Source organism: Mus musculus, chromosome 3, assembly GCF_000001635.26.
Source record: "Mus musculus strain C57BL/6J chromosome 3, GRCm38.p6 C57BL/6J".
NCBI lineage: Eukaryota > Metazoa > Chordata > Mammalia > Rodentia > Muridae > Mus > Mus musculus.
This window is the reverse complement of record NC_000069.6, coordinates 89107335-89122434: the sequence shown is the minus strand read 5'-3', so window position 1 is coordinate 89122434 and position 15100 is coordinate 89107335. Positions and strand designations below refer to the sequence as shown.

Genomic DNA, 15100 nt, shown 5'->3' with positions numbered 1-15100 from the left:
GGGTGAACATTTTCTGTTAGGGTTTCACTGGACCCTGAGGCAGGTGTAAGGTATTACCTCCAGTCTTTTGTGTGTGTGTGTGTGTGTGTGTGTGATTTTCGAGACAGGGTTTCTCTGTGTAGCCCTGGCTGTCCTGGAACTCACTTTGTAGACTAGGCTGGCCTCGAACTCAGAAATCCGCCTGCCTCTGCCTCCCGAGTGCTGGGATTAAAGGCTTGTGCCACCACTCCCAGCTTTACTTTTTTTTTTTTTTTTTTTTTTTTTTTTTTTTGTGGATTACCTCCAGTCTTAAGAATATAATTAGGGGCTGGAGAGATGGCTCAGTGGTTAAGAGCACTGACTGCTCTTCCGAAGGTCCTGAGTTCAGATCCCGCAGCCATTACAGATGATGGCCCACAACCATCTGTAATGAGATCTGATGCCCTGATGCCCTCTTCTGGTGTGTCTGAAAACAGCTACATTGTACTTACATATAATAAATACATAAACCTTTTTTTTTTTTAAGAGTATAATTAGTTAGAATCTCCTTTAAAGTCCTATTCATCCTCGGCCTTTTTTGAGCTCTGGGGATGACAGACAACAAAGTTCCCAATGTATATAAGAGCCTTAGGGAACAATTGAGATAACTTAGCCATGAAGGCTGGGCCATTGTCAGACCCCAGAGAGATAGGGAGGGAATAATTTTCATTATTAATTTGTTAGCAACTTGGGGCTGAAGAGATGGTTCAGTGGCTAAGAGCACTGACTGCTACAGTGTACTTACATATAATAAATAAATAAATCTTAAAAAAATTTATTAGCTACCACTTAGGCCCTTTCTGCTCGGGATGGGAAGGGACTCAGGGTCTAAGTCAGGACTCCCTTGGCAATGCCCTTTCTTTCATGGACATAGAGATGAAAGGACTTGGACACAGAAAGAGTTAAAGTAGGGGCCTCCTGGCCCAGGACTTCTTTCCTAAAGGCTTGTTCGTGTTTCCAAAGTAATGTTACAGCCATAGCTGAGTGCAAGGGTTTGGCAATTTCAGCAAACCCAGGTATCCAAGGATGGAAATATCCAACAGCTCCCAGAAACTCCTTGGTTTCTGTGGTTGGAGCTGGGATTTGTGTTATGGCCACTATGCAGGCCTCGGACAAGAATCTTTTCCCTTCTCTCAGTTCATATCCCAAGTAGATAACCTGAAATAAGCAAACATGGGCTTTCTTCTTAGAAATTCTATAGCCTAACTGGGCTACAGTTCCCAAAAGGCCTAGAGTGGCTCTCACACAGTCCTCATCTTTAGTAGCCAATAATAAATCATCCACAGATCGAAGCAAGTTTAGGTCAGGATACTTACTGTGGAAGAGACCTAAATCCTGGTGGAGTGATCCATCAAAGATGATGGGAGAGGTTTTGAACCCTTGAGGCTGCCTGGTCCAAGTTAGTTGCTCTGATATCCCCAGCTCAGGTTGAGTTCATTCAAAATGCAAAGATGACTGACTTAATTTTAATTAGGGGTTGGAAAAGAATGTATCTTTTTTAAGTCCAAGGCAGTGTAAACTTTGTGGCCTGGTGATAAGAAACTGAACAAAGTGTAAGGATTTGAATCAACCAGGTCAATAGATCTTACCATCATTCACTTCCTCTGAGTCGTGTCCTGGTCTGTAGTCTCCAGTTCCAGACTTTTGAATAGGCAGCAAGAGAGTGTCCCAGATAAACTGGTAAGAAGTCAGTATGCCTGCTTCAATGAGATGTCTGATGTGACCCCGAATCCCTTCCCTGGCTTCCAAGCAGATGAGTATTGCTTGACACAAGTGGGCATCACCCTAAATGTTAGTGACAGTATGATGGCAGGCACAGTTTGGCCAGGCCAGGAGAATTGGCCTCTGCCCAAACTGTAAGACTTTCCTGGATCAACAACTTTTCCCACCCTCTTCCTGGGAATGGGTTGGATTTTGGAGGAGCAGATACTCCTCTCTTATTGGGCAGGTTAGAGTTAAAGCCTTAGCAGGAGCCGGGCCGTGGTGGCACATGCCTTTAGTCCCAGCACTTGGGAGGCAGAGGCAGGCAGATTTCTGAGTTTGAGGCCAGCCTGGTCTACAGAGTGAATTCCAGGACAGCCAGGGCTACAGAGAAACCCTGTCTTCAAAAACAAAAACAAAAACAAAAAACCAAACAACAACAACAACAAAAACCCTGTCTCAAAAAACCAAAAAAAAAAAAAAAAAAAAAAAAAAAAAAGCCTTAGCAGAGCCTCCCAGTTGCAACCTAGGAGTATCTCCTGAGAATTATATTGTTGCCTGGAGCTTGGTCAAGACATCCTGTCCTGGTAAAGGGTAGGGACATTCAGAAATAATGATAAAAGAGCAAGTCACAAATTCTCTGTTCTAGGTTAACAGTATGATCAGTGGTACATTTATATTCTTGGGTATCTCCTGTTGTCCTCTGTACTTCCAGTGTTTGACTGCTCCTATGTGTCCTTGGGGTTCCTGTAATACTGAGCAGGTAGTTCCCTTGTCCACCAGAACATTTACAGGTCGGATCTGATGGTAGAAGGAGCCTCAACCTCCATAGCCAACCTCCATAGCCAAGATTGACTTGGGTTCATGGGGCAGGTCTACCTGTTTTCATCCTGAACAGCTGTGTTCTCATGCTAAAGGTAGCCTGCCCCCAGTTGCTTCTGACTGGGAAATAAAGTTGCCAATAGCCAATGGCTAGACAGGGAGACAGAGGCGGGACTTTTAGATTTCCCAGACAAAGAAGGAAAGGAAGGAGAAGGAACAAATTTGCCATGTTGGGGAAGCAGAAAAATCAGACTTAAGAGCCCACCGACATGTAAGAGTCTGGGAAGCGGCCCCAGGGGCCATTCTCCCAATTGGGTCTCAGGTAGCAGAGATGAAATATAGACTTAGCAAGTGTTAATTTGGGAATATTGGAGGGGAGTGTGGTAGCCATGGCTTAGGAGTGGCCCAGCCATTGAGCAGTTAAGGCATATTAAATATGAAGGGTGTGTGTGTGTTTACATTTGAGAATCCAGAGAACTCTTGTGGATAGCAAGAAGTGCCATCACCTGATGGGAGCTCAGAGTGGATTCAAGGTTGCGCCACCTGTGCATAACTACATTTTTTTCTTTTTTTTTTATCCTGGGGTGCATGGGCAGAGTTGAAAGTGGATTTCTGAATTTGAGGCCAGGCTGGACTACAGAGTGAGTTCAGGACAGCCAGGGCTACACAGAGAAGCCCTGTCTCAACAAACAAACAAACAAACAAACAAAACAAAACAAAAAACAAAAAACAAAAAAAAAAAGAAAGTGGCCGGGCGTGGTGGCGCACGCCTTTAATCCCAGCACTCGGGAGGCAGAGGCAGGTGGATTTCTGAGTTCGAGGCCAGCCTGGTTTACAAAGTGAGTTCCAAGACAGCCAGGGCTATACAGAGAAACCCTGTCTCGAAAAACCAAAAACCAAAAAAAAAAAAAAAAACCATATAAAAAAAAAAAAGAAAGTGGGTTAGAGTGCAGCCATAGTGGCACACCTCGTCTTTGTCAAAAGATCTTTGCTGCCTCTGCTGTCAAACACCTAGGTTATTTCTTTTTCTTTTTTTAAAGATTGATTTATTTATTATATGTAAGTACACAATAGCTGTCTTCAGACACTCCAGAAGAGGGCATCAGATTTTGTTATGGATGGTTGTGAGCCACCATGTGGTTGCTGGGATTTGAACTTGGGACCTTTGGAAGAGCAGTCGGCGCTCTTAACCACTGATCCATCTCGCCAGCCCACCTAGGTTATTTCTAATAGTTCTGACCCATTCTTTCCTGCAAACGCATCCATCTTTTGTATCTTTTTACAAATGTCAAGTGTTGGCCGAGTAACAAAGGCCAGGTTAACCAAGTCCTCTGGGTCTATAGAGGAAATAACGGATAGGTGTCCAAGGGGCATTCCAGAAAAGTTGAAGGTGATTCATCTGGGCTCTGTTTCACATCTGCTACTTTAGACAGGTTAGTGGGCTTTTGTTCTGCCTGGTTCATCTTTCTACCAGAACCTGGTGGTACTCTGAGTGACCTCTTATCTCCCTTGGGATAGTCTCATTGGGATATCCAACCTGGCAGAGTGAGGTCAGTTGCCTCTACTATCTGGTCATCAGTCTTTGAAGCTATTCTGGAGAGTGCTGAAGCTGATGTTGTGGCAGTCCATCCCCTAACTTTGGTAGTGAAGAGGGGATGGAGAATTTGTTGACAATCATCCCACGTGGGAAGGTATTGAAAAACATAGGATCAATTAGAGAAATTAAGGAATTTATGTTGGGCTTAAAGGGGGAGTGTTGATCTGATTCTTCCTCTTGTAGAAATCTGTAATGGAAAAAGGATAATGGGTAGCAATTGTCTGGAATGAGCCATAGGGGAGGGAGGACAGAAGGAGGTACTGCTCAGAAACAGGATTGGAGGAAGAGAAGGAGGAGGGAAACAGGATTGGAGGAAGAGAAGGAGGAGGAGTTTCGAGAGTCATATGGCACCCCCTGGCAGGTGTGGAGAGGGGAAACACAGGGAGGTAGAGAAGATCTAGGGAGAAGGAAGACAGGAGAGATAGGGAAGAGCTACGTGGCAGAGTAGAGGTTGAAGCAGACAGACAGGAGAGGGCAGAGTGAGGCTGGAGATGGTAGCGAGGGTTGTGAAGGAGGAGGTGAGCAGGGGAAGGGGGTAAACATGGTTGTGTGGAGGGAGGAGACATTGTTTCTCCTGTGAGTCCTGCAGAATGGTTTTCAGAAGGCGTGCCCGGACTTCTGCTACAGGTCCTCAAAGGGTCCATCTGCCGACAGTCAGGGCTTGGTCATCTTGCTCATTTCTAACCAAACAGACCCTCATTCAGGAGCCAGGGTTGGAAGTTGCTTCTGTCAAAGGCAAGATGTTCCCATTCTGATCTGGATGGTTGGGTTTACTGAGGGTGACATTTACTGCTGCCCAGGCTGGGGTGGGGATGGGGCAGTCGTTTCCAAGTGTGGGCTATTCGGTTTCACAGAATGTTCAGAGATGACTCTTGGTGATAGGATATTCATAATCATCCTGGACAATAGATAAAGATAACCAGCAGGGCGGTGGTGGCACATGCCTTTAATCCCAGCACTCGGGAGGCAGAGGCAGGCAGAAACCCTGTCTCGAAAAACCAAAAAAAAAAAAAGACCAAGAACCTCAAGTGGCATGTGACATCTCACTTTTTGAGGGTAAAATATCTGGGTTCCATCAAACCCTTCTATTTCCCAGATTGGGATCCCCACAGACCAGATCACGTATTCCCAGGAGAGGCCTTCTCCTCAGAGCATTGGAATGCCTTTTTTTTTTTTTTTGGTACGTGAACCAGTCACCTTTTATTGAACACTAGTTCTCAGTCAGGGTATGAAGGTTCAGCTAGTTGAATTCTTCCTAGGTCAGAGTGGGGCAGGCAGTTACACTTGGCCATGCAATGCCCTCTAGCGACCCCTCTTCAGTGGTACTTGTGTCGCCGCTCATGTTTGAGTTCCTTGTAAGAAATGTAGTAGCTGAAAACCACGTAGGCAGCCAGCACCATGAGATGCCGCCTTTCTGAACATTGATGTCCTTGTTGTAAGACAGGACATCCCCTCTCTGAAAGGCTCCTGCAATGCCATTGGTGGTGAAATCCCTCATCAATATCCAGCTTGGCAGCACTCCAAGTTTGACCTCCATGAGCTTCTTCTCCTTCAATGGCTTGAGCGACGCCATCTTGAAGTCCTGGTCTGGAAGGTGTACACCTCCTGAGGCAGCCCTTCAACCCTGGAGCCCCAGAATGAAGATGCAGCTTTAGAATTTGGGTGGTCTATCTCGCTGGGGCCTCCAGAAAATGTGAATCCCACTGAGTGAGAATAAGACCACTACCACAAGCCAGTCAGTGGTGGTACAAACCTTTAATCGCTGTGCTCAGTTGGCAGAGTTAGATGAATCTCTGAGTTCCAGGACAGCCAGGGCTACACAGAGAAAAACGTATCTTGAAAAATTAAAACTTTTTTGAGCAAAATTTGAAGTAAACACCTGAGAATTGGCTAGTGACTGCCTCCCTTGGGTTAAAAAGAGCAGACTTAGGCAGAGGCAGGTGGATTTCTGAGTTCAAGGCCAGCCTGGTCTACAAAGTGAGTTCCAGGACAGCCAAGGCTGTACAGAGAAACCCTGTCTCAAAAACAAACAAACAAACAAACAAACAAAGAGCAGACTTAGGGCCCTTTTAAGTAAAATCATAAGTAGATGCAAAGCAGAGTTACAGAAGACAATAGAGCAGTAAAGAAGTATGAAAAAATATAAAAACAAAACAAAACAAACCAGCTTTCACCATCTCATCTCAGGTAAAGCTTGCGTTCCTTTTCATCCCCACTGCCTTTCCACAGATGGGGTATGAGCCTTAGAAGAGGAGTAAGGAAGCCCAGAAGGTTCATTGGGAATATAAAAACACACCTACCTGGGCTCTGGCCAGCATCTAAAAGAAAAAGACAGAATTTAAAAAAAAAAAAAAAAAGCTCCACTTTTCTGAGTCAGGCCCCAAAGGTGGGCATCACACCTGAACCTCTTTTAGACTGTACTAGGGGGCCAGAATTCTGAGAAGGAAAAGCACATTATCTAATCTACTTGCCTAGGAGTGGTCCTGTCCCGCCCCACCCCCCACCCCCTTCCCCCAGTCAGGTCCCAGACCCGCCCAAGTGGATCAACATTTAGGGAGGAGATAATGGCATGTCTCCACCTAGAGGTGATTCTGCTCCTTACAGTGTGTGTTCATGAAGAATGTGTCTACTAGGGTGCAGGTGTCTTGGAGAACCTGTCATTTTGTTTCATTGTCTCTTGCTTACTGTTCATATGCCAAGCTAGCTGCTAGGAATTTACCTCTGCTGCCCACTTCATCATAAGAGCATGGGTTTACAGGTGAGTGCTGCTAACTATCTGACTCCACGTGGGTTGTGAGGATCTGAACTCAGTTCCTCAAGCTGGTATAGCAAGCGTTCTATCCACTGAGCCACTGGCCCAGCTCCCTCCTTCAGACTCTCACATAGACTTTAGAAATTAGTTACATACAGTTACCTTCATCTTTCACATAAAATCCAGAGGGGTAGCTTGGGGTTGGCCTGGCCAGATGGCTCATCAGTTAGGAGCATGTGTGCTCCTGTGGAGGCCCTGGGTCTGAGCTTCAGCACCTAAGACAGAAGGTTCAAAAGTGCCTGCAATTCCAGCTCCAGGAGACCTGGCACCGCTGACCTTGTGGGGTACCTGCAGTCATGTGCACCCACAACAGATACACATGTGCATGTATGTGTGTGCACACACACTTAAAAATAACAACAACAAAACAAGACACCTGCAATATACCAGTACCCTCAATTTCATTTATTTGTTTAGATATTACACATTCAATTAGAATTCAAATGGGGGCCAGGAAGCACACTGCATGATACCTGTCTGTAAGAGGCTTAGACCCAGAACTTTCACTTTATCTGGTTAAGGACAGAGACAACTACAATGAGAAACCCTGTCTCCAAAAACAGAAATCAAAACCAAAAATGAAAGAAAGAAAGAGAGAGAGAGAGAGAGAGAGAGAGAGAGAGAGAGAGAGAGGAAGGAAGGAAGGAAGAAAAGGAAAAAAAAGAAAAACAGTGACCATGGGCTAGAGAGCTGGCTCAGTGGTTAAGAACACTGACTGCTCTTCCAGAGGTCCTGAGTTCAATTCCTAACAACATGGTGGCTCACAACCATCTGTAATGGGATCTGATGCCCTCTTCTGGAGTGTCTGAAGACAGCTACAGTGTACTCATATATATATAAAATAAATAAATCTTAAAAAAAAATAAAGAGAGAGAGAGAGAGAGAGAGAGAGAGAGAGAGAGAGAGAGAGAGAGAGAGAGAAAGAGAGAGACAGAGACAGAGAGACCACATCCCAGAAACAACATATATTGAGATCTCCCTCCAATACAATGTCCTAATGATGTAGAAACAGACTTGTGGAGTTTTTATGGTAACAAAGGAGGTTATACAACAAAGCATTTAAAAATGGGTTGTGGCCAGGCAGGGGTGGCACATGCCTTTAATCCCTGCACTTGGGAGGCAGAGGCAGGCAGATTTCTGAGTTCAAGGCAAGCCTGGTCTATAGAGTGAGTTCCAGAAACCCTGTCTCCAAAAAAAAAGAAAAAAGAAATAAAAATGGGTTGTGTAAGCAAGGGTGCAGCAAGCTCACCAAACTGTGCCATTCTGTGAGTGGAAACAAAGGTGTATGGGGATCAGTCTGCCAAGGTTATCTCTCCATGGGGAAGGGGAAGCAGAGAGAAGCAAAATGGGAGAAAGCACGCAGCTTCTCAGACAGACAGGCTGAGCCCAGTTTGGACCTAACCTACTGATGGAAACAGGGATGTGGATTACTGCAGACAGGGAATCTCAACTGCAGGCCTCAGATGCTACCTGGTCCCTTCTTATCCGTTCCACTGGTGCAGTTAAGGTTTGGTTAATACATTCCAAAGGGTTTTATTTGCCTATCAGGATGTTAGGTCTGGCACAAGGTGGGTAAGGAATTGCTTTTGGGGGACCTAAACACGGCCCCAAAGAAGTTGTATTTAGGCTCTGAACCTGCAGCAATCCAAACTCTTCACAGCCAATTTTGTTTTGTGTTTTTTCAAGACAGGGTTTCTCTGTATAGCCCTGGCTGTCCTGGAACTCACTCTGTAGACCAGGCTGGCTTCGAACTCAGAAATCTGCCTGCCTCTGCCTCCCAAGAGCTGGGATTAAAGGTGTGTGCCACCATTGCCTGGCTTGCTATTGACATTTTTAAAAAAGATTTTTTATTTTATGTTTACCTAAAATACAGGTTTTTGCCTGTATGTGTGTGTCTGCTGCCTGAACATAGTCAGAAGATGGTGATGGAGTCCCTGGTGTGAGCTTCCACAGGAAAGCAACTGGTGCTTTCCCACACTGAGACAGCTCAGCACGAGGCAGGGGTGTTTTAATCAGCTGCTTTTCAGGAATGCTGATTGACAAATTTCCCCCAGCAAGACAGGGTTTCCTTTTGTAGCTCTGGCTGTCCTGAAACTCCCTATATGGAGACCAGGCTGGCTGCAAAATCAGGGCTCTGCCATCCTCTGCTGGGAGTAAAGGCTGTGTTGGCTCTGATTGGCCTTTAATCAGTCAACTCTTGGTGGCTCCTAATAGCAGCTGGTCACAAGATCATAGGATGACTGGCCACTTGAAACTTCCAGTTAATAATTTATCATGTATCCATGATGAAATGGCGATAAAGAGCCCTGACAGTACTTCCAGACTATCCGACGGGTAGGAAGGTGACCTGCCCAGCTCCGTGAGCACAGAACTATTTTGTACTCAGGACTTTTTTTTTTTTTTTTTTTTTTTTTTTTTTACCTTTTTAAACCTTGTTCAGTGTATCTCTTTATCTGGGTGTTCCTTTTGAAGAAAAGAAAGAGAAAAATAAGAAATAGAGACCATTTGTTTATTTAGGTTTTTTAAGACAAGATTTCTCATTGTAACCCTGGTTGTCCTAGATTGTACTCTATAGACCTCCACAAGACTACCCTCAAACTCAGAGATCTGCCTGTCTCTGTCTCCTGAGTTAAAACAGAGGAAGTCTGGACATAGTGGCATACCCCTTTAGTTCCAGAACTTAAGAGGCAAAACTGGGTTTATCTCTGAGTTCAAGGCCCACCTAGCCTACCTAGAGAATTCTAGGTCAGCCTTTCTCAAAGAATCAAAAAAAAAAAAAAAAAAAAAAAGAAAGGGGCTAGTGAGATGGCTCAGTGGTTAAGAAGAGAGCTGCCTGCTCTTCTGGAGGTCATGAGTTCAAATCCCAGCAACCACATGATGGCTCACAACCATCTGTAATGAGAAACAAATAAAAGAAGCTAATGGGCCTGATGGAGTGGGGTCCCAGGTCAAGAAGGGAAGCAGGGTTGGGGAAGGAGGGGAAGAATGTTACAGTTTTAAGTCAAAAAAAAAAAAAAAAAAAAAAAGAGGGCTGGAGAGATGGCTCAGCGGTTAAGAACACGGGCTGCTCTTCCAGAGGTCCTGAGTTCAATGCCCAGCAACCACATTGGTGGCTCACAACCATCTGTAATGGAATTTGATGCCCTCTTCTAATGTGTCTGAAGACAGCTACAGTGTACTCATATAAATAAAATAAAAGTTAAAAAAAAAAAAGAAAGAAAAGAAAGCCGGGCATGGTGGCGTACGCCTTTAATCCCAGCACTTGGGAGGCAGAGGCAGGCGGATTTCTGAGTTCAAGGCCAGCCTGGTCTACAGAGTGAGTTCCAGGACAGCCAGGGCTATACAGAGAAACCCTGCCTTGAAAAACAAAAACTAAAACAAACAAAACAAAAAGAAGGAAAGAAGGAAAGAAGGAAAGAAGGAAAGAAAGAAAGAAAGAAAGAAAGAAAGAAAGAAAGAAAGAAAGAAAGAAAGAAAGAAAGAAAGAAAGAAAGAAAGAAAGAAAGGGAGAAAAAGAAAGGAAGGATGGAAAGAAGGAAAAAAGGCGCTCCCTGGGGTGGCAGCGGGCCGGTGAACTGGAAAATGAGACGCTTAGGAAGCCACACACCAGTGAGTTCCGAGCCTTTGTGGGTTATTTACATGGGGCAGGGCTTCTCCTAAGTTTGCATGGCCTTGGCTTCTTTCTGCACAAGCTCCATTTGTAGCCCCGGCTTCCACCTTTCTCTACTAACTGTCCCCTTACAGATGGAAATCTTGAAGCCCCTCTGGTCCCTATGAGAACTCCCTTTGAGAGCCATGGTCCTAGAAAATTTGGAGGTAGGTAAAAATTGCTCTTCTAAATCTTCTTCCGTGGCATTGAAGGGTGTGGCTTAGGCATGAGAGTGACCGCAAGACTCCCTACTCTTTTGTCTTTTGGTTGGAGAGGAGACTTGTGGTTCCCTATAGTATGAGTTGGCTGGGAACTCTGTGTCACAGAGTCTTTGGTTTGAGTAGGCCTGATGGCTCATGTCTTTAATCCCAGAATTTAGCAGATTAAAGGCAGAGTCGGGCAGTTATCTTTTACTTTGAGGCTAGCCTGGTTAATATAGTAAATTCCAAGATGGTTAGGACAGCAGCCAGGCCTACATAGTGAGGTCATGCCTCTGCTTCACCCCCAACCAATCCTGCCCCCCCCAAAAGTTTAGTATTTGAATCTGTCATAGAGCCTAGATATCACAAATTTTACAATTTTAAAACATGAGGTTTAATTAAGAGTAACATTGTTGGGGTCTGGGAATCACCACACAACCCATGCATACACCAATCTCAGCTAAGGAAGAATAGCTTATTAAATGCACACCATAGTACTGGATGTCCAGGTCCACAAGAAGGAAAAACCTAATTGTGGCACCAGTCTATCCTCCGGGTAGGCTTTTTATAGGAAAAGCCAAGTCCAACAGTTTGAAGGACAAGGAGGGGAGCAGCTGGCTTACTAGGCAAGCATTATCAGCCAACCTTTAAGCTGAGTGGTCCTGAGTTTGGAAAGGGGGAGGAGTGAATACGTGGTGAACAGGGGATTTCAGAACATTGAGATAACAGAGCATGAGTATTATAATCATAACTTTTTGGCTTATTAGTAGCATTCTTCAGTGTCAGCCACAAGAACAACGGTGAGCTCGTGTATAGGTGCAGGAAGGGCTGCCTGGTGGTCAGCTCTGACTCAAGATATTTTAGACAGAACAGTTCATATTGAACTTTGATTTGATGGGTCCTATGTAAAGCTTTGTGGAATCTCTTAAAATCTGGAGCTGGAGAGGTGGTTTAGCAGTTAAGAGCACTGACTGTTCTTCCAGAGGTCCTGAGTTCAAATCCCAGAAACCACATGGTGGCTCACAACCATCTGTAATGGGGTCTGATGCCCTCTTCTGATGTGTCTGAAGATAATGACAGTGTACTCACATACATTAAAAAAAAAAAGTTAGCAAATCTCATACAGAACAAAACAAGGAATGTGGTCAGCACGTCCTTGAGCCAAGTCAATTTTTTTTGTGTCAATGACTGGCAGGCATGTTACAGCAACAATATGAAATAGCTGGCAGGCATGGAACAAAATGGCTACAGCTATTTGGAGGTGTGTGTGTGTGTGGAGAGAGAGAGAGAGAGAGAGAGAGAGAGAGAGAGAGAGAGTGAGCATAACATACATGATTAACCCCTGACCTCAGAAAGCATGAGAGCCTGGAAAGCTATGGCCATGTGAAGAACCAGCCTGTGTCCATCTTATAAAAGAAACCAAGTTCACTGCAGCTTACCATTAAACCTCTTGTTTCCCAAGGATTGGGCTGTGCCTCCTCTGTAACCTTAACCACAATAGTTTGTACTGCCGGTTCCAGGAATAGCAGTCACATGCTTGTTTCATGGTATCTTGCAACACTACCTTTGTTTCAAAAGGTTGTGTGACCACCTGTGACTACCCAGTATGCTCACCTTGCCACCATGTCTCTGATTCAGGAGGTCATTCGGACCAACTTGCTCTGCACGTGTTCTGCTCCTGTGACCCTCCCTAGTTTGCTCATCAAATCGCACATTTGGAAACCCTTATCCCTGAGCTATGAAATCCTTGCCTTCCTCACACCCAGTGCCGGCCTCTCAAACTCCCTCAGTGGGAGGCATCTCGTGTACGGAAAGTTTCCTCTTTTGGGACTTATTTATTTATTGTATGTATATGAGTACACTGTCTTCAGACACACCACAAGAGGGCATTGGAACCCATTACAGATGGTTGTGAGCCACCATGTGGTTGCTGGGAACTGAACTCAAGACCTCTGGAAGAGCAGTTGATGCTCTTAACCACTGAGCCATCTCTCCAGCCCCAAAGTAGCTTACTTTAACCAACTGCTTGCCTTAGTTCATTTGGCCATGGTGATTTGGGTTAGTGGTCTTTCTCCTCCCATCTTTGGGATCAGCACATGTTTGTCTAGGAGAGCCATCTATGTATAGTTTGTTTGGGGGATTATTAAACATAAACAAACAAACAAACACACACACACTGACCAGTGGTTTTATGTTAAGAATGCAGCAAGGGAGCACAGCTGGAAGAGGGCTCCTTTAGCAAGAGGTACTGATTCAGTCCCAGCACCACATAAAACAGAGGGATGAACATCTGGAATCCCACTGCTTGGTACAGGAAGATGAGACATTCAAGGTCAGCCTTAGCTACAGAATGAAATCAAGGCTGCCTTAGATACACGACTCCTAACTATTTTTTAAGAAGTAATAATAATACGAGGAATGTACTGGTAAGATGGCTCAGCTGCTGGAGGTACTTACCACCAAGACTGGCAACCTGAATTTGACTCCTGGGCCCCACATAGTGAGAGAATGTTATGTTGTTCTCCAACTTCCACCTGTCCACACAGATATACACACACCCAATAAATTGTATTTATTCTCTTGAGAGAGATACACACAGCTATACTGATTAAGGTAGTTAAAAGTATGTGAGTCAGCCAGGCAGTGGTGGCACACGCCTTTAATCTCAGCACTTGGGAGGCAGAGGCAGGTGGATTTCTGAGTTCAAGGCCAGCCTTGTGAGTTACAGGACAGACAGGGCTACACAGTGAAGCCCTGTCTTGAAAAACCAAAGGAGGGAGGGGAAAGGATATGAGTTCTAGGGGCTGGGGAAATGACTTAAGGGTTAAGAGCACTGCTTGCTCTTCCAGAGAACCCAGGCACAATTCCCAGCACCTATGTTGTAGCTCACCATTGTCTATAATCCAGAGAATCAGATATCTTCACACAGACATACATGGAGGGATACCAATGCACATAAAAATAAAAATTAAAAATTAAATAATTTTTAAAATTATATGAGTCCTTTATTGTCCAGCAACCATGAGGGGACTCATGACTCAAAGATGCTTGGTACAGAGGCACAGACCTTTTAAAGATTCAAACTACAAAGACTGTAATTTATCTCCAAGTAAGGTGAAAGGTGAAAGTAACTTGGAAGCATTTATTTGTTTCTGGCACAACATTAATTATTTTAGGTGTAATGTGACAATTATTTTTTATTTGCACCTTACTTCGGTTATTTTAGTTTATGCTAAAATTGCATAAACATTAATTGTTTTGGCTAGCACACCCAGGTCATGGTCAAGGTCATGGAAATCTCAAATGTGCTGCCAAGGCAGATGTGACTCTTGTAGTGAGGGATAGAGAGCCAAGAACTGTTTATGTAAATACAAAAAGAATTCAGGACAAGGTGGTGTTACCTTCATCACTTCAAAATAAACAAAAATTTCTAAAAGTGAATGTAGCAAGACATAAAAAACCTTGCAGGAGAAACCCAATGGTGGGATGTATTTAACGGAAGGTAGTGTGCAGTTGTAACCTCTCAGTGCCAAGGGCGCCAAACATCCCGCAGACTCACCTTGTTAGTATATAACAGCATAGTAAGCTATAAGTGTTTCCTTGAACTCTGTGAGACTCTAGAAGGCTGTTTATTCAAACAAGGGAGTCACAAGACCCCTAGCTTGCAGTTTATATGTTAGACACACAGGTAACAGCCTCCACTTTGTGTCCATTCTGGAAGCAAGGAGGAAAAGGTCTCGCTGTGCTGTATCCTTAGCCTGGAAGGTCTCTGCAAACCCCGGATATAGTGGAGCTTTCTCTGATCTGCCAGGGGCACAAAGAATGACTCAGAGTCTTCTACAGAGTTTAAAAAGCTTAGGCCTCTCTCTTGGACAGTCTCCCAGCTAGGTTATCAAACAAGGCTCAACTTCTTGAAGACAAGTTAAACAAGTTAAAGATAAGTTAAATCCCTAGCACTCACATCAGGGGTTTAGAACCATCTAGATATCTAGATGAGGATCTAACTCGCTCTGAAGGCACCCCCACTCACATGCTCTCTCTCTCTCTCTCAAAACAAAACAAAACAAAAACAAAGAAAAGGAAAGAAAAGAAAAGAAAAGAAAAAGAAAGAAGTGTAGTACACCTAATTGGCATCTTCAGCAACTTGGGCAATTGAGTTGTGAGTTGTGGGAAATGCTCAGCCACTTGGTGCAAACTGGGGAGAGGGGGGACAGTTTGGCTTTTGTTGATATAGAGAGGGAATGGAGTTTTCCCCACAGATTCTCACAGGAGCTCAGATACAAGTTGGACACATTGAGCCT

At 44.5% G+C, this 15100-nt stretch overlaps 1 pseudogene; it reads right to left on the bottom strand.

The window, feature by feature from the left end:
- Positions 1–5410: 5410 nt before the first annotated feature.
- On the bottom strand, positions 5411–5743 carry Gm29704 (annotated as a pseudogene).
- Positions 5744–15100: the final 9357 nt, after the last annotated feature.